We start from the raw sequence: 25,322 nt of genomic DNA, 5'->3' as shown, positions 1-25,322 counted from the left end.
CCGCAGGCAAAAAGAGCCAGGTCAGGCAGATGATGCATTTCCCCGCAGACACATTGGGGGGCGACAACGGTCAGCCGGCTGGCTACTCACCTTGCTCATTGGCATGCTTTTGCCCCCTCTCCATGGGTGCTGAGAATTGTTGCAGTTTCTGAGGTTTGCATTCGAGGGTGTAGCCACGAAGACTAGTGCTGCTCTTGCTCCTCGCACCTTTGTGAAATGTACTGAGGCAGCGTTAGAGAGAGTGGCATCCGCATCTTAACCTATCTAAACAACTGGGCCACCGCTCCAGAGAGCAGGTGGCAACACTGTTGTCGTTGGTTCTGTCACACACTAGGCACTGGGTTTTTCTGTCAAGTTTCAAAAAAACGTGCTAGTCCTGAATCAGCAGATTTCTTTTTATTGGTTTAGAAATACGCTCGCTTTCAAGCCGCGAACGTTTGTTTGAGCACAGAGGGGCAGCATTTCATTGCTGCCTTGCTCAGTTTCAGCTGGGACCCAGATTGCATTTCCAAATGATATGATGATGCTTGTTAGGCATGATGGCAGCTATGATCATTGTGTTGCCACTAGGACTTTCAAATTTCACAAGGTTACATTCACACAAAGTTGTTTTTTTTTTTTCTCATAATACTATTTATTAGCTATGCATCCCATTTTGCCTTTGAATACATTTTAGATTTTCATATACATCTATATTTTGTTTTGTTTTTTACAACTAGAGCAATGTCACTGGCCACACCGAATGACAGCCCTGAATTCCAAAAGTTTCCAGAGGAAAAACAAAAATATACTCAACTGATCAAGCTAGAAGTGGCTTATAATCATTAACTGTATATAAAAAGAGACTGATGTCATCCATTAGTTCAATTCTATTTAGAAATCTTAAGCTGAGCAGTTCCACAGTTGCCCTGACCTCTTTATCACCCAAAGCTTCTTTGCAACCACAGGAGTTGCCGTATATGACTATAATAGATAAACAATATCTATTATAGTCATATACACATCAAGGTCTTTCATTAATACGTAGTTACATCAGTTAAGTTGACCTTTCCAGAAAACTTAATTTACAGAATGTAAGATAATGTATGCAAATCTTCACTAATACATAAAATAATGTTATTAAAACCTTAAGTGTAAGACCACTACATAACAGCACTAAAGAATTCCTCTGAAGCAACACCAATCTGCTCTTCAGCAGGGATAAGCACCACATATCTGTACAGAAAAAAAATCATTTTTACACATTTATGTTGTCATGTTTTTATCTCTTTAGCACCTCCTCTCACTCTCTCTATAAATCACAGTTAAAATACATTGTTTGGTTTTTGTGTGTTTTTAACATAGTGTAAGCTGATGAACTTTCTCTGCAAGAAGTTGTCATAATTTATATTATTAGTACATTACATTCACTGTCCCGGAAAATGAAATAAAACCCCACGTCATGCACTGTCTCTGCAGTACAGTGTACATTTTTAGGACATCCTCAGGTCTCAGACAAAAAGTCATCAGGTCTCAGGTCTCAGAAATTCAGGTGTGAGGTCTCAAAAAAGTCAGGTCTCAAAGAGGTCAGGTCTAAGGTGTCAGGTCTCAGAACACAAGCTATCAGACAGAGAGAAGCCTCCTTTGATATTAAGAACAAAATGTATTGTCCCATAATAATCCTATTTAATCTGATCAGCATTTAGCATTTGACAAGAAAATTGCTGATGAATATAAACCTTGAGCAAAAGGACCTCTAGTGGTCAATCCCTGTACAGATAAACGCTGCATTTCTGTTAATGACTAGTAAGAGCTTTAAATTTGTTTTTAAAATCAGAGCAACCCATAAAAATAGATCAAAGACTTAAAAATAAACTATAAAATAAACTTATCAGGAAAAAAAAGGAAAAACTAAAACCCTGGTTTCTAATCCCCAATGTTACTTAAGTGCAATCTTAAAATCAACAGGTTTTATCCTGTGCACACAGTGCCACGGCCACTCAGCACAGTCACATTTGAAACAACAATAATCTGTTAAAAGCTACATAAATTATAACCCACTAAGTTTTAGCAGTTACCCTGGTATAGAAAATGAAACAAACACACACCGTTATTTATTGATTTATTTTTCTTTATTAAGTAATGTTTTTTCAGTTGAAGCCATTTAAAGTCTATTTAATAATGCTGTGTTAGAACAGGCACTTTAAAGCTCTTTGTACTGTAAGGTTAAAACCCCACAGTATTAGAGAGAAAACCCCAGCAATCAAACGATCCCCTATGAGCAAGCACTAAGGCGACGGTGGGAAGGAAAAACTCCCTTTTAATAGGAAGAAACCTTCAGCAGAACCAGACTCAGGGAGGGGCAGCCTTCTGCTGTGACTGGCTGGGGGCATAATTGTGATGTAATTTTATGCTAAGGATACTGAATTTCATGTTTGTTTGTTAGAATTAGTGAATTAACATGATGACTATTATAAGTAAAACTAAAAGTGCAAGTGCACCAATTACTGAAGTCATCCAAGAAATTATATCTAACCATCTTCTGATTGTAGGAATCAGGCCTGAATTAGCTCCATGGGGAAACCTACGTTGAATAATTGCTGAAAAATGATTGAACAATGAGGTAAATGGTGCTCCACAAATATTAAGGATGTGCCTGGTGACAAAAATGACTCCTTGGCCCGCAAGCACAACTGGAGCTGTAATAAGGGAATTAAAACCTGGAAGATTTCTGTGAAGTCTGGAAACAGCAGAGTCTCCGTCCTCTCTTTGAAGAGTTCCTTGGACAATATTTGGTTCATTCTCTTCAGATCTGTTATCTGAAGCTGCAAGGAGACCAACATTGAATAAATCAATGCTGTAACTCTCACTGGTGGGAGAATCTTCATGTCCAAAGTTGTTTATAGACACAGTGGTTTTAGGAACGTTAGCTGTTTCAGAGGTCTCACTAGTGGGTGTGGTAACTGAGGTAAATGGTGCTCGACCAATATTAAGCAGGTGCCTAGAGATAAAAGCTTCTCTAAGGCCCACAGGCACAACTGGAACTCTACAAGAGGAATAGAGATTTGGAATAATTGAGGTAAATGGTGCTCGACCAATATTAAGGAGGTGCCTAGAGATAAAATCTTCTCTAAGGCCCACAGGCACATCTGGAACTCTACAAGAGGAATAGAGATTTGGAATAATTGAGGTAAATGGTGCTCGACCAATATTAAGGAGGTGCCTAGAGATAAAATCTTCTCTAAGGCCCACAGGCACATCTGGAACTCTACAAGAGGAATAGAGATTTGGAATAATTGAGGTAAATGGTCTTCGACCAATATTAAGGAGGTGCCTGGTGATGAAATCTTCTCTAAGGCCCACAGGCACATCTGGAACTCTACAAGAGGAATCGAGATTTGGAGCATTTGTTTGAACTCTGGAAGAAATTGTTTCTTCTTCCTTTGTTTGAAGACTGCCTGTTTGTTCATTATCTTCGGGTCCTTTATCTGAAGGTTCAGGAAGAATGGCATTTAATAAATCAGTGTTGTAACTCTCGCTGGCTGAAGACTTTTCATCTTCAGCGTTGTTCATATTAACACTGGTTGTAGGAATCTTAGTTGTTTCACTGGAGGGTGACTGTTCGTATTCAAAGTTGTTTACAGAAACACTCGGTGAAGGAACCTCAGTTGTTTCAGAGGTGGGTGACTTTTCCGTTTCACTAGTGGGTGAGGTAAATGGAGCTCGACCAATATTAAAAATGTGCCTGGTGACAAAAATGACTCCTCGCCCAACCGACTCAACTGGAGCTGTAATAATGGAAGACAGAGCTGAAAGATTTGTTTGAACTCTGGAAAAAAAAGTTTCTTTCTCCTCTCTTTGAAAACTTCCTTGGTCAGCGTTTTGCTCATTCTCTTCAGATTTGTTCATATCTGAAGGTTTGGGGAGGACGCCATTGAATAAATCAGTGCTGTAATTCTCACTGGTGGGAGACTCTTCATGTTCAAAGTTGTTTATACTGGTTTTAGGAGCCTCATCTATTTCAGAGGTGGTTGCCTGTTCATTTTCATAGGCGTTTACAGAAACACTGGTTTTAGGAACCTCAGACTGTTCATCTCTAGAAATAGATATCGGTAAGAAGAACCCATCAGGCTCTAAATAATATCTGTCAAGCACCTCAAAGCCGTCAGTATCTGAAGAATTTGTACGACTGAACACTGAGCGCCACATATTTGTAAACAGAGGAGATAGGGTTCAGTAGAGATAAACTATATGCTCTAACCTTTAGACGATTGTTAGAAGACTATAGAATCAGCGTTAATTTTGTTAAAATGTGTTTTCAACACTAGGTGTAGTAGAGTGCCTTACCTTGGGGGTAAATATGAGCTCGCGTTCTAAGGCGCGAGCTCATATTTATAGCCTCACGGCAGTGTGACGTCAAGGCACACGTGCCGTGACGTCACAGTACGCTTACTCTTTGAAATTCATTCGGTCACAAAACGTCTTGAACCTTCACCTCCCTGAACGTTAGTATTAACCATTAAGCTAACCTTAATATTAACCTGCTGTTATCGAGGAATGGCAACCCAGACAGGAAAAAACCCGGGGTGCTTCCGCCCTTGGGATTACGCCCCCGCTGTCTCACCGTCGATTAACAAACAACACACTCCCCTTTTTTAATTATTTACTTTTTGTGTTCAAGTTTTACGGCTTGCTCTCACGTAGAAAGCTCTGTTAACGTGGAATGAAATTATACTGGTCGGAGGTATTAAAGGTAACTTCTTAGTGTTTTTATTCAGAAATGTAAGATTGTGGGAAGCCGAGTTAGCTTAAAGCACATTGGCTACTAGCATATTAGCTAAATAAATAACGGAGGCTTGTATTTTTGTATATATTTCTATGGTGCTGTAAGCCAGTGTTAATTGACTTGTTTAGCTAAATAAATAACGGAGGACTTAACGACAGTGATTTTGTCGCTATATCTAGCGAGTTTTCAGACGCCTTAATTGACTCTTTTTTTTTTTTTTCTAAAAAGCGACTAGCGACAAATCTGGTGACTTTTTTCTGGTGTTATTACGAGTTTTTGACGTGGAAGCACGTATCGCTCTTACAAGCAGCGGGAGCTGCCGTGGGCATCTCGCCCGTGCCAAAGCACTCACAGGCGGCCGTCCTAATGCAGCAGTTGCCCCCAGCTGCTGTCAGAGCAGGAGCTTTTTACACCTACGGGTCCAAACTGCAAATGAATTGCGCATGAGCGAAACCGCTGCTCCCGCTCTGACTATAACGCAGGTCGGGAGAAGCGGTAGAAGTATATTGTTCTTTGTTTAAAATAAATCAATGCACTAAAATACACCATTCCAAACATTGCTAACTTAGAAATCAGATGTCCTTGCAGAGCCTTAACTCTATCTTCTACATCCAATTTCGACTGAAGCTGTCTGGTGATGCTTGCTATGTCCATTTTTGATTAATGTAGTTTGTTAACAACATTATGGATAAAAATGTTCGTCTTTTACTCTTGCTTTTTTGTGGATCCCAAGGTTTAAAACTCTGTAAAAGACACACACAGACACATAAACAAAAAAGTAACTCTGCCAGAGTGCCTATTTCGGGTCAGTTTTCCAGGTCACAAGTCCGGATAAAGGAGGAGGGTTGGGATTGTGACATTAACAAAAACAATAATTGCTAAAAGAAATCAAATTTGTGGTTCTAAATATATACTAAATGCTTTCAGGGTGTTTCTATTGACTTTATGTCTCTTTCACGATGTTATTTCTCTCTCCTACAGGGTCCTTTATAATTACATGACCAATTATGCAAATTAGGCAATGACGTCATCTAGCGACTTTGTCCTCCAGCTTCACTGTTTATATTATGCTAACATAGCTGTGTCGCGTAGCGCGTCATTATATACCAGCTAGCCAAACTTCAGTAACCCTACAAACTTCACTGCTGTTTACTTTCCTGTCTTCATTTATTTGGGAAGTAATAGCAAAGCTGTACGTCTTAATTTGTTTCAGAAATCCCTCAGTCAGAACATGCTATATTATGTTTAGGTGGAAACTAGCGAGCTTACTTGCTGCTAACTTCTAACTCTGTTAAATTTCGTAAATTCTGTTTTCATGGATGCCTGGATATTAAATGTAATTGTCACATCTGGTAGAGCAACCACACTGATCATTTTATTACAGATGAAAGAATTTAGACAGTTTTTCAACTCTCGGTAATGCTGCAGTGAAGAAAATAATATATCGCGATATATATTGTTACCGCACATGCTTCAAAGTATACCATGATATGGATTTTAGGCCATATCGCCCAGCCCTACCTCCAAGACATCACTTTGACCGTAAATCTGAAACTGCAAAGACCGCACACACATTCTGTAAAGGATGCCTTCATCTGCCTCATTTGCAAATGTTACAGCAAGTTCAAAAGTTTGTCTTTAGTTAAATTTCTTAGTTTACAGTTGAAGTAACTAATATATTTTTCTTCTTCTTTTATTTTTTCAACCTTCTAGCTCTTATGGAGAAGCCCAGTTTTCCACATGTTGCAAGTCTCTAGTCGGATGCTGATGTTGGATGTGTGGAGCAGTGTGGCTGCTAACTGCAGATCATGGTTTTAAATGCAGAGAAGAATTTGATTGTAAGGTACACGAGGTTAAGGGTCTCCATGCTGTTCTGACTCTCTTTGAAGAGACATAATGTGTAACTCATGTAAAATTGTTTGAAAAGGAAAAGGCAAATGTGTTTGTAACGGAGCGGAAAGGCTGATTTTATTTCCAAGATGTTTTGTGTTTTTAAAAGGAAGGAAACCTTTCTCAAAACGGGCAGAGCAGTGGAGCCGCCAAGGGAAAGCACATAATTTAAACTGTAAGATTAAAAATATAATTTATTATATTTAAATAGTTAAAAATGTAAAATGAATTAAAACAACCTTGGCCAAGGGATAACACAATAAAAATCAATAAAACACAACATTAAAAGTCCAGTGGGATCCACCACGGCATAAAAGTCACAAAAAACTAAGAAATCCAGCGTAGTAGTAAAAGAGGGAAACCCAGTGGAGTCCTCGCCTTCCTCCCCGCATTCCACGTCCCGGTGCACTGAAGGAAGAGAGGGAGCGGCAGTCAATATTCCTTTCGACAGTTTTACTTTATAAAAAGGGATAAGTCAAAGACTTACCCCGGGTGGGCAGAGCTCTCAACTCCGCCCGCCGCTTCTTTAAAACTGCAATCGGCACCAGCTGTCTCACTGCTTCTGCTCTCCCGCAGTGCACAAGCTGGCTCTTGTCGTTATTGCCGTCTGACTGCTCGCTGCGCGTCCCTAGTCGCTCGTGGTGGCGCGTCCCCAGTCGCTGGTCATGTCCCCTCTCGAACGCCAACTCCAACACTCTTATGTGTCATTGAGCACTCTGTAAATTACCTTGCCTTCCCTCTCAGGTGTGTCCAATTAGTAAAGATGGGGGGAAAGGGCGGAGTCTCTCCAGGACAATTTGACGGTAACTAAAACATGCATAGTAGAAAAACTTAGATAACTTGTCCCTTTCCACCCCGTGACATGTTACTAGAAAGCTACAGAGGCTGCAAAGGTTGAATTTCATATCACCACCACAGCACTTGGTTTAATTGATTTGGTTATCCTACAGAGAAAGAGGAACTTGAAGATATTTGTAGCTTATTTTAGGTTTTAGAAATGTGCTAGATAGGATGTAGAAGTATAGTAGAGACACTGACACTGCCCTGGATGTAATATAGGCCTAAACGTGACATAAACTTAGGAGTAAACTTGTAAGAGACCCTCCCCACCTTGAGCTGTGAAAACAGGACAAAGAGAAGCTAAAGCTGAGTGGAAATTGCCCAGGGGATACCTGGGTGGGGACCTAAATGTTTGTAACTGGATAACTTTGGCTTGAAAGGGAGATGGACTTTTATGACCCACAGGAAGTCACGTACACACAGGTACATAAACATATATACACATGCACTTACACACAGGTACGCAGGCACTCGCGTGCTCGCACGCACACAAACATACAAACACAGTGTTTAGTTTTATGGCACATCGTATAGAATGGGGGTCACTTCTATGTCATCTTGTTTTCTTTGTTGTCCTGAGGTTTTAATCCTGTTTGATGTTTATTACGAGGTTTGGAGCAGTAGCTTCTAACTGCAATTTAACACTTCATTATAGAATTATTAAAATAAATTGTTGCATTGTTTCCCAGATATCTGGTGAACTTGGGTGTTTACACAAAAGCTGAATTCTTTACAAAGGACCTGTTACAAAGAATTAGAGAATTGCAAATTGTCTCTGTTTATTGCAAGAAATCAAATCAAACAAAATATTGTAACTGTTCTAAATAGAAGCAGCTTTCACCCTTTACTCTATAGTAAATGGCTTTTTGTTATTCTTAAAAATAATTATACTTCTTTATTGAACACCACCATAAGAAGTCACACACAATTTCTGGTGATGTCAATAAGAAATATAACTGCATCTTTAAATGTTCCATAATTATGATGAACCACATTTTTGGTACAGTGACCACAAATCAAAATGAGACCCAAACAGTTTCAGTCCACTGTTTGGCTTCTTCAGAGGGTAAAGGCCCCAAACCAAAAATTGCAGTCTCTTTGCAGGTGATCCCACCTCTTGTTGATAGAAATCAGCTGCAGCAGCACCAGTGGGCAGAAGAACCTTAGGAATTTTTACAGGCACCCCCTTTAGTCAGTTCATTTGGTATTCCATTTCCTGCAGGACACGAACGATTGTTTAAAGGGGTTACAACTGCATGAGTTAAAATTTACTTACAATTTACTAAATCTAAAACAATTTTCACTGGTGGTTTTGTTTTATTCACCAAAAATAAGATAACATGCCAAAGACCACCGTGTAAAAAAAAACTGTAGAAATGTAGAAATCACGTCCTGACTAGTTAATCTTTGAGTATTTGCTACCTCGCTTTCGATGGTCTCATCAATAAAATATGAATCATAGAAAAGACATGATAGATGAAATAATATGATATTAAGAACAAAATGTATTGTCCCTTGATAATCCTATTTAATCTGATCAGCATTTAGCATTTGTCAAGGAAGTTGCTGATGAATGTAAACCTTGAGTAAAAGGACCTCTAGTGGTCAATCCCTGTACAGGTAAACGCTGCATTTGTGTTAATGACCAGTAAGAGCTTTAAATTTGTTTTTAAAACCAGAGCGACCCATAAAAATAGATCCAAGACTTAAAAATAAAGTATAAAATAAACTAATCAGGAAAAAAAGGAGAAGACTAAAACACTGGCTTCCAATCACCAATATTACTTAAGTGCGCACAGTGCCACGGCCACTCAGCACAGTCACATTTGAAACAACAATAATCTGTTAAAAGCTACATAAATTATAACCCACTAAGTTTTAGCAGTTATCCTGGTATAGAAAATGAAACAAACACACACCATTATTTATTGATTTATTTTTTTTATTAAGTAATGTTTTTTCAGTTGAAGCCATTTAAAGTCTATTTAATAATGCTGTGTTAGAACAGGCACTTTAAAGCTCTTTGTACTGTAAGGTTAAAACCCCACAGTATTAGAGAGAAAACCCCAGCAATCAAACGATCCCCTATGAGCAAGCACTAAGGCGACGGTGGGAAGGAAAAACTCCCTTTTAAGAGGAAGAAACCTTCAGCAGAACCAGACTCAGGGAGGGGCAGCCTTCTGCTGTGACTGGCTGGGGGCATAATTGTGATGTAATTTTATGCTAAGGAAACTGAATTTTAAGAGAAAAATTATGCAACAGCATGTGCTGTTTGTTTGTTAAGTTAGTGATTTACGATGTAGTGTATGATAAATGGTATAAAAGTAAAAATTACAATTACAAAAATCACACATATTACTGTACCTATTATACAAATTGGACTTAAAAGTCTTCTGATTGTTTGATTCAGGGCTGAAATTCCTGTCTGGGCAAGGGAAAACACATATTGAACAATTGCTGTGAACAGATTGTTCAATAAGGTAAATGGTGCTAGACAAATATTAAGGATGTGCCTGATGGGAAAAATTGCTCCTTGGCCCACAGACACAACTAGAGCTCTAATAAAGGGATAAAAGGCTGAAAGATTTCTGTGAACTCTGGAAAGAACAGTTTCTTCATCCTCTCTTTGACGACTTCTTTGGACAATATTTTGTTCATTCTCTTCAGATCTGTTATCTGAAGAGTCAGGAAGGCCAACATTGGTGGGTGAGGTAAAAGGCACTCGAAAAATATTAAAGATGTGCCTGTTCACAAAAAATATTCTTCGTGCCACAGACACAATTGGCATTCTAATGAAGGAATAAAAACCTGAAAAGTTTGTGTAAACTCTGGAAACAATAGTTTCTTCGTCCTGTCCTTGAAGAGTTCCTTGGGCAACATTTTGTTCATTGTCTTCAGATCTGCTATCTGAAGAGTCAGGAAGGCCAACATTGAATACATCAATGCTGTAACTTTCATTGTTGGGAGACACTTCATGTCCACAGTTGTTTATGGAAACACTTGTTGTAGGAACCTCAGTTATTTCAGAGGTGGGTAAGGTAAAAGGCACTGGACCATTATTAAGGACGTGCCTGCTGACAAAATGTATTCTTCGGCCCACAGACACAGCTGGAGCAATGCTGTAAATCTCATTACTCAAAGACTCGTCACGTTCAAAATTAATTAGAGAAACATTCGTTGTAGCAACCTCAGTTGTTTCAAAAGTGGGTGAACGTTCAGTTTCACTAGTGATTAAGGCAAATATTGCTTGACCAAAATTAACGAGTTGCCTGGTGACATAAAATGTTGCTTGGCCCACAGAGTCAACTGGAGCTGTAATAACAGAAAAAAGAGCTGAAAGAGATGTTTGAAGTTGGGAAAAACTAGCTTCTTCTTGCTCTCTTTGGACACTGTCTGGTACAACATCTTCAGATCCATTAATATCGGAAGATTCAGGAATGTCACCATTGAATAAGTTAGTGCTATAACTATCACTAGCTGGAAACTCGTCATCTTCAGTGTTGTTCATATAAACACTGGTTGTAGGAGTCTCATCTGTTTTAAAGGTGGGTAAACATTCAGTTTCTCTAGTGGGTGAAGGAAATGGGGCAAATGGTGCTCGACCAATATTAAGGAGGTGCCTGGTGATAAAAGCTTCTCTAAGGCCCACAGGCACATCTGGAACTCTACAAGAGGAATAAAGATTTGGAACATTTGTTTGAACTCCAAAAGAAATAGTTTCTTCTTCCTCTGTTTGAAGACTGCCTGGGACAACATTTTGTTCATTATCTTCAGGTCCGTTATCTGAAGGATCAGGAAGGACGGCACTGAATAAGTCAGTGCTGTTGTAACTTTCAGTGGTGGGAGACTCTTCAGGTTCATAGTTGTTTGTAGAAAGACTGGTTGTAGGAACCTGATCTGTTTCAGAGGTGTGTGCATTTTCATCAGTGTTTACAGAAACACTAGTTGTAGGAATCTCAGATGTTTCAGAGGGGTGTGATTGTTCATCTCTGGAATTAGGTATCAGTAAGAACCCATCAGGGTCCAAATAACATTCGTCAAGCACCTCAAAGCCGTCAGTATCTGAAGAATTTGTACGACTGAACACTGAGCGCCACATATTTGTAAACAGAGGAGATAGGGTTCAGTAGAGATAAACTATATGCTCTAACCTTTAGACGATTGTTAGAAGACTATAGAATCAGCGTTAATTTTGTTAAAATGTGTTTTCAACACTAGGTGTAGTAGAGTGCCTTACCTTGGGGGTAAATATGAGCTCGCGTTCTAAGGCGCGAGCTCATATTTATAGCCTCACAGCAGTGTGACGTTAAGGCACACGTGCCGTGACGTCACAGTACGCTTACTCTTTGAAATTCATTCAGTCACAAAACGTCTTGAACCTTCACCTCCCTGAACGTTAGTATTAACCATTAAGCTAACCTTAATATTAACCTGCTGTTCTCGAGGAATGGCAACCCAGACAGGAAAAAACCCGGGGTGCTTCCGCCCTTGGGATTACGCCCCCGCTGTCTCACCGTCGATTAACAAACAACACACTCCCCTTTTTTAATTATTTACTTTTTGTGTTCAAGTTTTACGGCTTGCTCTCACATAGAAAGCTCTGTTAACGTGGAATGAAATTATACTGGTCGGAGGTATTAAAGGTAACTTCTTAGTGTTTTTATTCAGAAATGTAAGATTGTGGGAAGCCGAGTTAGCTTAGCTTAAAGCACATTGGCTACTAGCATATTAGCTAAATAAATAACGGAGGCTTGTATTTTTGTATATATTTCTATGGTGCTGTAAGCCAGTGTTAATTGACTTGTTTAGCTAAATAAATAACGGAGGACTTAACGACAGTGATTTTGTCGCTATATCTAGCGAGTTTTCAGACGCCTTAATTGACTTTTTTTTTTTTTTCTAAAAAGCGACTAGCGACAAATCTGGTGACTTTTTTCTGGTGTTATTACGAGTTTTTGACGTGGAAGCACGTATCGCTCTTACAAGCAGCGGGAGCTGCCGTGGGCACCTCGCCCGTGCCAAAGCACTCACAGGCGGCCGTCCTAATGCAGCAGTTGCCCCCAGCTGCTGTCAGAGCAGGAGCTTTTTACACCTACGGGTCCAAACTGCAAATGAATTGCGCATGAGCGAAACCGCTGCTCCCGCTCTGACTATAACGCAGGTCGGGAGAAGCGGTAGAAGTATATTGTTCTTTGTTTAAAATAAATCAATGCACTAAAATACACCATTCCAAACATTGCTAACTTAGAAATCGGATGTCCTTGCAGAGCCTTAACTCTATCTTCTACATCCAATTTTGACTGAAGCTGTCTGGTGATGCTTGCTATGTCCATTTTTGATTAATGTAGTTTGTTAACAACATTATGTTTAAAAAGTGTTCGTCTTTTACTCTTGCTTTTTTGTGGATCCCAAGGTTTAAAACTCTGTAAAAGACACACACAGACACATAAACAAAAAAGTAACTCTGCCAGAGTGCCTATTTCGGGTCAGTTTTCCAGGTCACAAGTCTGGATAAAGGAGGGGGGTTGGGATTGTGACATTAACAAAAACAATAATTGCTAAAAGAAATCAAATTTGTGGTTCTAAATATATACTAAATGCTTTCAGGGTGTTTCTATTGACTTTATGTCTCTTTCGCGATGTTATTTCTCTCTCCTACAGGGTCCTTTATAATTAATTATAAAGTCATCACTATGGCAGTGATGACTTTTCCCAGGAGAAGCTGGGACCCTGTTTACTAGAAGGTTTTAAAATTTCTGTACTTTTAGGTGACAGGAGACATGTGGCCTGGTCAAAACACAGAGAGCTGCACTCTAAAAGATCTTTAAACATAGTAAACATACCTTGTGTGCCACAGACTGCTCCCAAACACGAGGGGACAAGTAATACCTCTAAAACACTTAAGTTGGCTTTATTAAACATTAGATCTCTAGCTGGGAAAACATTTTTAATTAATGATTTAATCACTGAGCACAGCCTTGATTTTATGTTTTTAACTGAAACTTGGTTGGACCAAAGTAACAGTGGAGCTGTTCTCATCGAGACGACCCCTCCTAACTACAGTTTTATCAGTGAGGTCAGGGCGAGCAGGAGAGGAGGGGGGGTCGCTGTCTTATTTAATGAATCATTTCAATGTAAGCAGCTATCTCCTGGAAGTTTTCAGTCTTTTGAATATGTGGCTTTACAGCTGAAGGCCCCATCCAAAGTTGTGTTTCTTAATGTTTACAGGCCTCCCAAATACTGCACAGACTTTTTTAATGACCTCAGTGAACTGCTGTCTGTGATCTGTGTTGATTTTGACTGTGTAATTATTGCTGGGGATTTTAACATTCATGTGGACAACCCTCAGGACAAAGGGACTAAAGACCTGAGTAACACTCTGGGCAACTTTGGGCTGACTCAGCATGTAACAGAGGCCACACATAATAGAGGACACACTCTTGACCTACTGATCTCCAAAGGCCTGAGCATTTCAAAGGTTACTGTGTCTGATGTGGGCCTGTCTGATCATTACTGTGTTTTCTTTGAAAGTAAAATCTCAGCTCACACAAATATATCAACAACAGTGATCACAAAACGGTGTATAACTGAACACAGTAGTGCAATTTTTAACCAGGTCTTCCCATTAACACCTGACCTGTCCAGAGGGTCAGTCAATGAGCTCGTCAATAGCTTTAATGCAAAAATGTTAAATGTAATGGACACTATTGCTCCCATTAAGGTGAAGGTTATCTCTGGAAGGAAAAAGTCTCCATGGAGAAACTCCACACTGGTGAAAAATGAAAAAAGAGAGTGTAGGAAAGCTGAGCGCAGATGGAGAAAAACAAACCTCCAGGTTCATTATGACATTTATAAAGAGAAACTTCACAATTATAATTTACAACTGAGGAATGCAAGGAGGTCCTACTTCTCTGACATCATCACTAAAAACAGCCATAATGCTCGGGTCTTATTTTCTACAGTTGACAGGCTAACAAACCCTCCTGTGTCAGTGGCAGCTGAACTTCATTCGACCATGGCCTGCAATGACTTTGCCAAATTCTTCACTGAAAAAATCCAAAAAATTAGACAAGCAATTGGTACATCAACAGCAGATCCAGGATATGTACTGTGTCCACCAAAAAACTGTTTAAACACCATGAAACAGTTTCAACCTATTAACAGCAAAGACCTGGAGGACATCTTAGGTAAACTGAACTCCTCCTCCTGCTGTTTAGATGTCCTGCCAACAAGTTTTTTCAAAAAGGTCTCAAAGACTTTAGAGTCAGACCTGTTACAGATCGTCAACTTTTCTTTATTATCAGGTGTGTTTCCAGAATCACTAAAAACTGCTGTAATCAAACCTATACTGAAAAAGGACAATCTTGACAAGACACAAATGAACAACTACAGGCCGATCTCAAATCTCCCGTTTTTAAGTAAGATCATTGAAAAAGCAGTTTCTCAACAGCTCAGTTACTTCTTAAAACAGAATAATTGCTACGATGCCTTCCAGTCAGGTTTTAGACAGAACCACAGCACTGAAACCGCTCTGACCAAAGTGTTTAATGACATATGTCTGAATACAGACAGTGGAAAAATGTCAGTCCTAGTTTTACTGGATCTCAGTGCAGCATTTGATACAGTTGACCACAACATATTACTCAAACGACTGGAGAACTGGACAGGTCTTTCAGGAACTGTACTAAACTGGTTCAAAACATACTTAGAAAACAGGAAATACTTTGTATCAATAGGTGTTAGATTTGTATTGTTGATTGTCATTTATGCTTAGAAATATTTACTCATATATGCTTAGAAGTGTATATAATCATTGGTGGATTGAAAGGATGTTTCATCCTAAAGTAACAGCTCTGTGTGTTAGGGAGTGCATCCGTTCTTCTAGAGTGTCCTTGGTATAAATCACATACTCCCTAGGAGAGTTTCTCTTTTCTTGTTGATTTATGGTATAGCAAGCACACGTATATCTGTTTAAGTATAAGAGCCTTTTGTTAGATGGACTTAGACGTCCTGGCACTAGCCTTGGGGAGTCTTCACAGGGTCACATCTTGACCTCACACAGATTTCTCTCTCACACACACGCGCGCACACACACACACACACACACACACACACAGGCAAGGTACTCTTTGTGTGTATGTAGACGTCATATGTTAATGAACCTATGCATATTCATGTAACCACAATAAAAGGAGTGCTATGGGGAGCCTGGCTGAGAGTCTCTGACGGAGGTCAAGTGGTGGGACGACACTTGGCTCCAGCCAGACACCTCCCTCATGCATGAGTAAACCAGCCTGCTTGTGTCTTGCTTTGCAGTGTAATTATATTGTCTTCAACGTTCCAGCGGATAGGTACAAGCTACAAACCTATCATTAATTGGTCCTTCGATGCCGGATCCCTGGGATCGCATTCACCGAGGGGGGGGGAGAGGCACGCTGAAAGACTGACGTCAGCCAGGAAGTTCCTGTGGATTCGCTGTCTGTCCTTTCTCCTCGATGAATGACGATCGGCGGGATTCGAGGCTACATTACACGCTAAGCAACACCGAGTAAGTTTAAGTCTTTGCCGCTGTGTGCAGCAAAGCACGCGGTCACTGTGTGAGGTTGCGTTGTAAGTCTTTGCCGCTGTGTGCAGCAAAGCACGCATCCCCTGTGTGAGGTTGCGTTGAAAGTCTTTATCACTGTGTGCGATAAAGCGCGTGATCACTGCTATGTAAGTCTTTGCCACTGTGTGCGGCAGAGCACGTGGTCACTGTGTGAGACTGCGTTGAGACAATAGGCCTAATTTTTGTTGGTTGTGAGTGAGGATATTTGTTGTTGTTGTTGTTGTGTGAGTGTGTGCGGAGTAGAACACGTGGTCTGCGACACCGACTGTTGTTGTTATCATGGTCTCCTAAGCAGCCAGGAGTGTGTGGAAAAGGCCAGCCCACATCAGCAGCTGTGCTCTGGTGGGTGGCTTTCCCCCCACCCCTTGCTGACACAAAATGTTAACTCTTTAGCTTGCCCTGTTCGACAACAGCCTGTGTGCCAAACCATTGAGGTGGATAGTTGTTAAAAGTAACCTACATTAAGCTTGTGGTTGCTCAAATTCAGTACAATGACATGTGAGGTGAAGTGATATAGGTAAATATTTAAACTCATGAAGTGCATAGAGGCACTTGACCTGTGTGGAAGACTGTCGTCTTATTATGAGCCATTGTTGAGATATAGAGCACATCTGTGAAAACAACTAATATGCTGCAACTACTGTGTGATGTCGCGTTGCAGTTTTGTTTTTGTTTTTTTAGCTGATGAGCAAGCTACACATTATCAGATCAAGAGCTGTCTGAGAACTACTCAAAGAGAGGGGAAACAGAGAGTGTGCAGCGTTTCCATGAGCAGTTTTTCTGCACCTTGACTAGTGTGTGTGTAGCATCAGCATCATGTTTTTGTTTATTTGTTTTGTTGGATTAAAAATAATTAAATAAACTGGTGATCATGCCTATGGATCACCATGGCACATATCTCCAGCCATATGATTTATTTATGCAGATGAAAAAGTGAGTGTGAATGTGTCTGACATCACAGTGTTTTTGTGCACTGTGCAAAAGTAATTGCCTTTGATTGTGAGTGAGAGCAGTGATTTTGCGGATCACAAGCTATTGTAAAGGGAAAAAAAAAGAGTGAAAAAGAGACAAATTACATTGTAGATGAAGAAAAATAATCATAGGAAAAAGGTTTTGTGTTGATCAGCCAAAAAACAACTACAATGTCATTTTCTGCTTTAAGAAAGGATTGTTCACACAAACACGGACAGAGAGAGAGAGAGAGAGAGAGAGATGTGTGTTGATTAAGCAGTGATGATAATGAACATGTCTTAGTTTGTCACTTTCAGGTGAAAAGCAGACCTGTATCAATTTTCCACATGCAGCGGTCGGACGGAAGAAATTTATAGTTAAACATCATTGGAAACATGCAGGCCAAGTTCTGGCTGACTTATATACAGCGCAATGTGTTTCTCAACCTCACAAACTCACAAGCAAGCTCACTCCTCCCTGAAGAATGCAGCTCCAAAGCAATAACATGGCAGATAAAGAGACAGCATCAAGTCCTGAGCAAAAAGTCTCAGCAAGCAGCAGCAATGTGGACAAACAGCATCAGAGAAGAGCAAACCCATCATCCTGACTGATCGGATGAATGGCACTGTGTTTACAACAAGCTGCAACTTCACTATGCATGTGAAGAAAACTTTCGAGGAGAACTGAGGAGACTGTTGGAGTTTGACATTTGCCACCTGTGGAGTAAAATGGCAAGAAGAGACAGTGGAACACAGGACAAAGCTGAAGGAGAACTGCCGGCTGGGGACTGTTGCAAGTGGGAGAGGACAACAGAGTGAGAGTAAGTGGAAACACAGAGGAATGCTGTTATTAAATGTGGGAAATCAAAATTTGGGTTAGCAAATCTGGGGAAAAGAAAACTGACTGCTTAAGTTGGAAAATTGTGAAGGAGTCTGAAACAAATAGAAACATACAAAATCACACAAACAAGCAGAACATGAATTAACTTTACTAACAATTCCAAACACAAAATGACTCATGAAGACTCACAGCACATTAGTTAAGAAATGATCAAATAATAGCAGAGAAGTGTGTAGGAAAGGCAGCTTTAAGAACATGCTCTGCTGGATATGCAGCTCCACAGACATGCATTAGACCTGTCTAATTACACAAACCTGCAATGAAAATTAGTTTGTTATCTTTCATCAGTGTTAAAATAGTGTCAATTTAGCAGACACTTGTTATCAAATACTGAATTTATCCTAAAAAAATTGACTCTCCAAGTTGCAGGACAACAATTTAACCTTTGTGGGGAAAAAAAAAAATCCTGGTTTGATAAATCAGTGATCAGGCAATAAATTTAGTGTTAAAATGGTAAATTGGGAGAAGCTTCCTGCTTGATTGATGCAGCAAGTAATTTACTGTATGAGGGAAATTGTCTTTTGTGATACTATTTTGAACATGCTTTCCTGTTGTCCTGTCAACTTAGTGGGTTAATGGCTGATATGCAAATTAGTTGATCGGTTTTAGATTAATGAAAGGTGACTGAATTCTAGCACGAGTGAATGAGATGTGTTTGAGTGGAAACTCTAAAACACTGAGTTTCCTGCTTTGATGTGCGAGTGAATTCTGTATCTAGATATACAACTCTGAATACGTCAGAACAAACGTCTTTTGTGAAGTGCATGACAGCATGTCACATGTTTTATGATGAAGGGAAAAAGGAAAATTGAATAAAATAGATCTGTGGCCTAAATGAGTGAAGAGCACAGACCTGGTGATTAAACTCATAAGTTAATAAGACATTAGACTGTTGTGTGTTGTGCAGCTGATGGTTGGTTTGGAGTGAATCTAGCTGATGATTCTTCTCCTGTTGTGAAGTTGATGAGGAGCTTGTGTCATGACTTAACAAGGCCTTTTTATTTGATACTTTCACAGTGCACTGAAAGTTTGGTTTGATAATTTGTTATTTTTCATTTTTTATCTTTTGAACAGGCACTGATTTTGTTTGTTTATTTCTTTTCTTTAAGCAGATCTGCACGTCGGGAATTGAAAGTGCTATACGACCGATCGAGAAAGCCACTTATTTGGGACAATTATGTCCCAGCCTAAAAAAAAGGATTCAGCGAGCATTACAGTTCTTCATGTGGTTTGCTCACATGATTTATACCAGGACACCTGGTTGATGTTTTTCCTACTACAGGATTTTTGGGTTTATGTGTGAGGAAAACTGTGTTTACAGGTTATGAGTGGTGATGCTGTTACACTGTGTTTTGGGAAAATGTGACGTTACTTTGATGGTTGATTTTATGGTGTTTTTATGGCACCTCTGGAACCTGTTGACCTGTGTCTGACCTCCATCTGACCACAGTCAATGTGTATTGCTAATGTTTGTTTCTTTGAGAATGCTGTGGAAGATTCAGCTGAAACGGACAAGTGACATGAGTAAAACAAATAAGAGATTACGGTATTTATGGAATAGTTTATTATGGGCTCTTTGCTGGCCACTTTGAGCCCATAATAATAATATGTGAGTGGAGTGACTTTGCTTAAGAGAAGTCACCGATTACATTAATGTTAACTGAGCACATGGGATGATCCATGTTTGAGGCGAATTATGGTAATAATAGTGATTTAATGATTTGAGAAAACCTGCACATGACACTTGTCTTGCCCGTGCTGAATGCTTATTACTCTTTTGATATAATTGTTTATACGTGTGAAGTTTGATTTTATTTCCAGATCTTGTGTATGCAGGCTCCTGGTGGAGCCAGTTTTTAAGACAGGGGTCCAGGTTTGGTGAGTTGACGCATGAGAGTGTCCATGCGTCAAGAGGTGGGGTCCAGAATTAACATTAAACAATGTTTACTATTATTGTTGCAGTGATTTGTGTGATTAGCCGTTTATTTACAAGTATTAAACCTATGCAAGTGGTGCATCCATGTTCAGATGAGGCTTTGATGGCCTATAAGTGAAGTTCACTGAACTAAAGAATGTGGTTTGATGATTGTTGACATGCTCTCCAAATAGAAGTTTTTCTGAAATACAGGTGCAGCAGTGAGAAGCAAGAAACATTCCAGGCATAGCCCAGGCAGTGGTTGAGGTCAAAGGTCAAGCTGGTTGGGGCCCATCATGAGATCAGACCTTGGAGCCACTGCAAAGAGGTCGAGGTCCCAGGAAACCCCAGCACCCCCAAGACAGCACAATAGAGAAATCTCACACTTGGTTGTTTCAGTGGTGAGGGGGGAGTGCTGATTGAGCCCCCGTAGGGTAAGCTCGCACTTCAACCTCCAGCCTCTGATCAACTCTAAGGCAACCAAGTGCGAGGCGTGACGGCTGAATCAGCTGAACCAGGAGGAAGGCGGAGAAGCTGAGTGTTTTGAGACAGATCCAGCAGGCCCAAAATCAGGACTATGCGTGACGAAAAGGAGTGCCTGAGAGGATCGTCCACAAGATGGGAGCTGAGGCCAGGAGAGAGGCTTCAGGAGGATCAGAGATCATCTTCAGCACAGCAGACATGACACAGAGAGCTGTGCTACTGAGCTTCCAGGAGATTTTAAATAAAATGAAAGATTCAATATTGACGCTGAGGAAGACAACTAAGGTGTACGACGTGCTCTGCCTTAAACCTTCAGCAGCGTTGGAACATGAAAACTCGAGGGATGAGGAGCGTGCTAAGCTCCATCGACAGCGCAGAAGGAGTTCGAGGATGACATCATGATTCTGTGAAAGCACAGGAACCAGAAGCTATGGTGGTGATGACAGCAGTTTCCTATGAACATCACCTAATGCGGTGCCACTATACTGTACATACGATGACACTCTGAAGGCTGCTGGGATCATAACAGCAGTAAGACAACTGAACCCTGCACCGTTTTCACAGAGGTGTTTCTCTGCAGAGCGTGGACAATGAAGGAGTCATAAATATCCCCCTCACAGGACGAAGGCCTGAAGTGAGGTAATGGGAGGCCATAAAACTAGAGTGCTGAGAGGTCTGCAGCTCTGGAAATAGCTGAGACCCATGTTGACAAACAACAAAACCAACTGGTATGTTTGAATGTTTATTCTACATACATTTGGACTCTGGTCCTATGGACAATGATGGAAACATCTGGAAGAGACATTCATGACGCCCTGCAGAGCTCAAACCACCCTGCAGAGAGACATGTGATTTGCACACCCGCAGGAAGCACCACCAAGCTGAGATGTTTTTGAAAATGTTACTTTCTTATTTTCACTATTAAATTAACAATTTCTTTGTTTGCTTGTAGGATGCAGTTTGCCATGAGATGAGATCAATGAGGAATGAGATAACTGCTAATACATTTGTTAAACTGTGTATTTTTTCAGTAATTTAGGGTGATTTGACATATGCTGAATATGTCAATCTCAAATCTCCCGTTTTTAAGTAAGATCATTGAAAAAGCAGTTTCTCAACAGCTCAGTTACTTCTTAAAACAGAATAATTGCTACGATGCCTTCCAGTCAGGTTTTAGACAGAACCACAGCACTGAAACCGCTCTGACCAAAGTGTTTAATGACATATGTCTGAATACAGACAGTGGAAAAATGTCAGTCCTAGTTTTACTGGATCTCAGTGCAGCATTTGATACAGTTGACCACAACATATTACTCAAACGACTGGAGAACTGGACAGGTCTTTCAGGAACTGTACTAAACTGGTTCAAAACATACTTAGAAAACAGGAAATACTTTGTATCAATAGGTGTTAGATTTGTATTGTTGATTGTCATTTATGCTTAGAAATATTTACTCATATATGCTTAGAAGTGTATATAATCATTGGTGGATTGAAAGGATGTTTCATCCTAAAGTAACAGCTCTGTGTGTTAGGGAGTGCATCCGTTCTTCTAGAGTGTCCTTGGTATAAATCACATACTCCCTAGGAGAGTTTCTCTTTTCTTGTTGATTTATGGTATAGCAAGCACACGTATATCTGTTTAAGTATAAGAGCCTTTTGTTAGATGGACTTAGACGTCCTGGCACTAGCCTTGGGGAGTCTTCACAGGGTCACATCTTGACCTCACACAGATTTCTCACACACACACACACACACACACACACACACACACACACACACACACACAGGCAAGGTACTCTTTGTGTGTATGTAGACGTCATATGTTAATGAACCTATGCATATTCATGTAACCACAATAAAAGGAGTGCTATGGGGAGCCTGGCTGAGAGTCTCTGACGGAGGTCAAGTGGTGGGACGACACTTGGCTCCAGCCAGACACCTCCCTCATGCATGAGTAAACCAGCCTGCTTGTGTCTTGCTTTGCAGTGTAATTATATTGTCTTCAACGTTCCAGCGGATAGGTACAAGCTACAAACCTATCAATAGGTAACTTCACATCTGAGCAGACAAGTATCACATGTGGAGTTCCCCAAGGTTCCATCTTGGGACCCCTTCTGTTTAACATCTACATGCTCCCACTGGCACAGATTATAAACAACAACAAAATAAACTATCACAGCTATGCAGATGACACACAAATATATATCACAATGTCACCAGGAGACCGAGGCCCTGTACAGGCTCTTGGTAAATGCATTGAGGAAATCAATGACTGGTTGTGCCACAATTTTCTCCAGCTAAACAAAAACAAAACTGAGGTAATAGTCTTTGGCGCCAAAGAAAAACGATTACAGGTCACCAGAGAACTTCAATCTATACATCTAAAAACCACAAACCAGGCGAGAAATTTGGGTGTAGTGATGGATGCAGACCTAAACTTAGAAAAACACATTAAGACAATAACAAAGTCAGCTTACTATCACCTCAAGAATATATCAAGGATAAAAGATCTGATGTCTCAACAGGACCTGGAAAAACTAGTCCATGCATTCATCTTTAGTAGGCTTGATTACTGTAACAGCATCTTTACAGGTCTACCTAAAAAATCAGTCAGACAACTACAGCTCATTCAGAACTCTGCTGCTCGAGTCCTCACTAAGACCAAAAAAGTGGACCACATCAGTCCAGCTCTGAGGTCCTTACACTGGCTGCCTGTCCGTCAGAGGATAGACTTTAAAGTTCTGATGCTGGCCTATAAAGCTCTGAATGGTTTAGGACCAAAATACATCAATGACCTCCTGACCCAGTATGAACCTTCCAGATCCCTCAGGTCATCTGGATCCGGTCTTTTATCAGTTCCCAGAGTCAGAACCAGACACGGAGAAGCTGCATTCAGCTTTTATGCTCCTTATATCTGGAACAAACTCCCAGAAAGCCTCAGATCAGCTGAAACACTCAGTTTATTTAAATCCAGGTTGAAGACTCACCTGTTCTCAGCTGCATTTGAATAAAGCACCAAACCCACACTTTAAGCTTAAATTTCAAAACTTACATTTAACTACTGATTTTATCTACTGTTCTGATTTTATCTGTTTTGATTTTATATACTGTTGTTTGTTTGTTTGTTAATTAGTTAGTTTATTTGCTTGTTTTAATCAATTTTAAATCATGCTTTTTATTTGTTCTTGTTTCTAATGTCTCTGTAAAGCACTTTGAATCACCTTGTTGTTGAATTGTGCTATACAAATAAACTTGCCTTGCCTTGCCTTACATGACCAATTATGCAAATTAGGCAATGACGTCATCTAGCGACTTTGTCCTCCAGCTTCACTGTTTATATTATGCTAACATAGCTGTGTCGCTAGCGGTCACGTAGCGCATCATTACATAGCAGCTAGCCAAACTTCAGTAACACTACAAACTTCACTGCTGTTTACTTTCCTGTCTTCATTTATTTGGGAAGTAATAGCAAAGCTGTACGTCTTAATTTGTTTCAGAAATCCCTCAGTCAGAACATGCTATATTATGTTTAGGTGGAAACTAGCGAGCTAACTTGCTGCTAACTTCTAACTCTGTTAAATTTCGTAAATTCTGTTTTCATGGATGCCTGGATATTAAATGTAATTGTTACATCTGGTAGAGCAACCACACTGATCATTTTATTACAGATGAAAGAATTTAGACAGTTTTTCAACTCTCGGTAATGCTGCAGTGAAGAAAATAATATATCGCGATATATATTGTTACCGCACATGCTTGAAAGTATACCATGATATGGATTTTAGGTAGGGTTGCCAACCGTCCCTTAAAATACGGAATCGTCCCGTATTTCGAAACAAAAGTACACGTCCCGTATTGAGCTAATAAGGGACGCACTTTGTCCCGTAATACAGTGAGAATCAAAAGTAGTCTATAAATGTTAATGGAATTAACGCTTTGTTTGAAAACATAATTCCCAGCCCCTCTCCTGCTTTGTGACCAATGAGCTGACAGCACACTTATGACAATTCGAGTATGACAATTCAGATTATCTCATTGGTCGAGGAAAGGTCGCTTACAGAGAAAATACCGGAAGACAACAGATGACCACAACAACAAGCATGGCCAACAGGGAAACAAACGCCGACACTGCGGTGCAAGTCTCAGATGACAGTACACTTAAAGCTGGGCAGACACTGTGCGATTTTCAAACTGCACGATTGACTCGCAGGGGTTAGAAGTTCGTATGTCACGATGTACTCTCACACTATACCGCCCGATGCTCTGATGCGACCTGAGTGCTCACACTGTGCCTCCATAACATGAAGGTTATAACAGAAAATCTGTCGCTCGCTCTCTCTGTCTTTCACTCACACAGACACGCACACCACCACCATCAACTTTGCTAAATTGCTAATGAAAAACATTGATCAGGCAGCTGTGATTGAGCAGCAATGTAAATCCAACTGTTTTCACGGTTGTTGTGGTCGTGATAATTTTGTGATGCCACATCGAAAAGGCTCGGATGAGCTTTCCAAAGTTCTACAAGTTGTGCCTCCATGGCTTGTGTCCAGATCACACGCTGCACAGCCGTGCTGCTCCGTCTTTTTCACCGACGTTTACGTGTTTGCGCGTGCGCAGTGTGAGCGGCTGCGGTGACACCCTCACGAGCGATTGATGATCGGGAGCTGGTCGTGAGGTGTTAATCGCTTCTCGTTACCCCACGTATACTACACGACGCACGATGAAGGCCAAAATCGGTCTGATCACCAAATCGGTCGCACGACTCAGAAATCGTCTCAAAATTGGCCAAAAATCGCACAGTGTGAGCCCAGCATTAGAGCAGCAATGTTTGTTCGCTCAGAGAAAGAAAAATAGGCTGCAAAAGCACAGGGAGGAATGGGAAAAGGAAAACACCTGGCTGGAAAAAGTTAATATGGGCATGTGCAGTGAATATCAGCGCTATGTGGCCAGAAGTGTGATAATATAAC

General features: G+C 40.4%; 1 protein-coding gene across 3 annotated transcripts in view; it reads left to right on the top strand.

Annotated features, from left to right (window-relative positions):
* Positions 1 to 4,506: 4,506 nt before the first annotated feature.
* The window catches only part of ghdc (GH3 domain containing), a 68,726-nt gene continuing 47,910 nt past the window's right edge, over positions 4,507 to 25,322 (top strand). The window contains exons 1-2 of one of the 3 annotated variants that reach the window (XM_085466359.1): positions 4,507 to 4,732; positions 6,479 to 6,603. The gene's annotated coding sequence lies outside the window, so the exon portion shown is untranslated. Of the gene's footprint in view, positions 4,733 to 6,478; positions 12,139 to 25,322 lie in introns of all 3 variants that reach the window. The other 2 variants (XM_085466358.1, XM_085466357.1) reach the window with 2 other exon arrangements.

This window comes from Copadichromis virginalis, linkage group LG8 (assembly GCF_057382275.1).
Source record: "Copadichromis virginalis isolate Kocher_CV1m ecotype Utaka linkage group LG8, C_Virginalis_male_GT1.1, whole genome shotgun sequence".
NCBI lineage: Eukaryota > Metazoa > Chordata > Actinopteri > Cichliformes > Cichlidae > Copadichromis > Copadichromis virginalis.
Note: the sequence above shows the minus strand (reverse complement) of the source record. Positions and strands in the feature narration are given on the sequence as shown.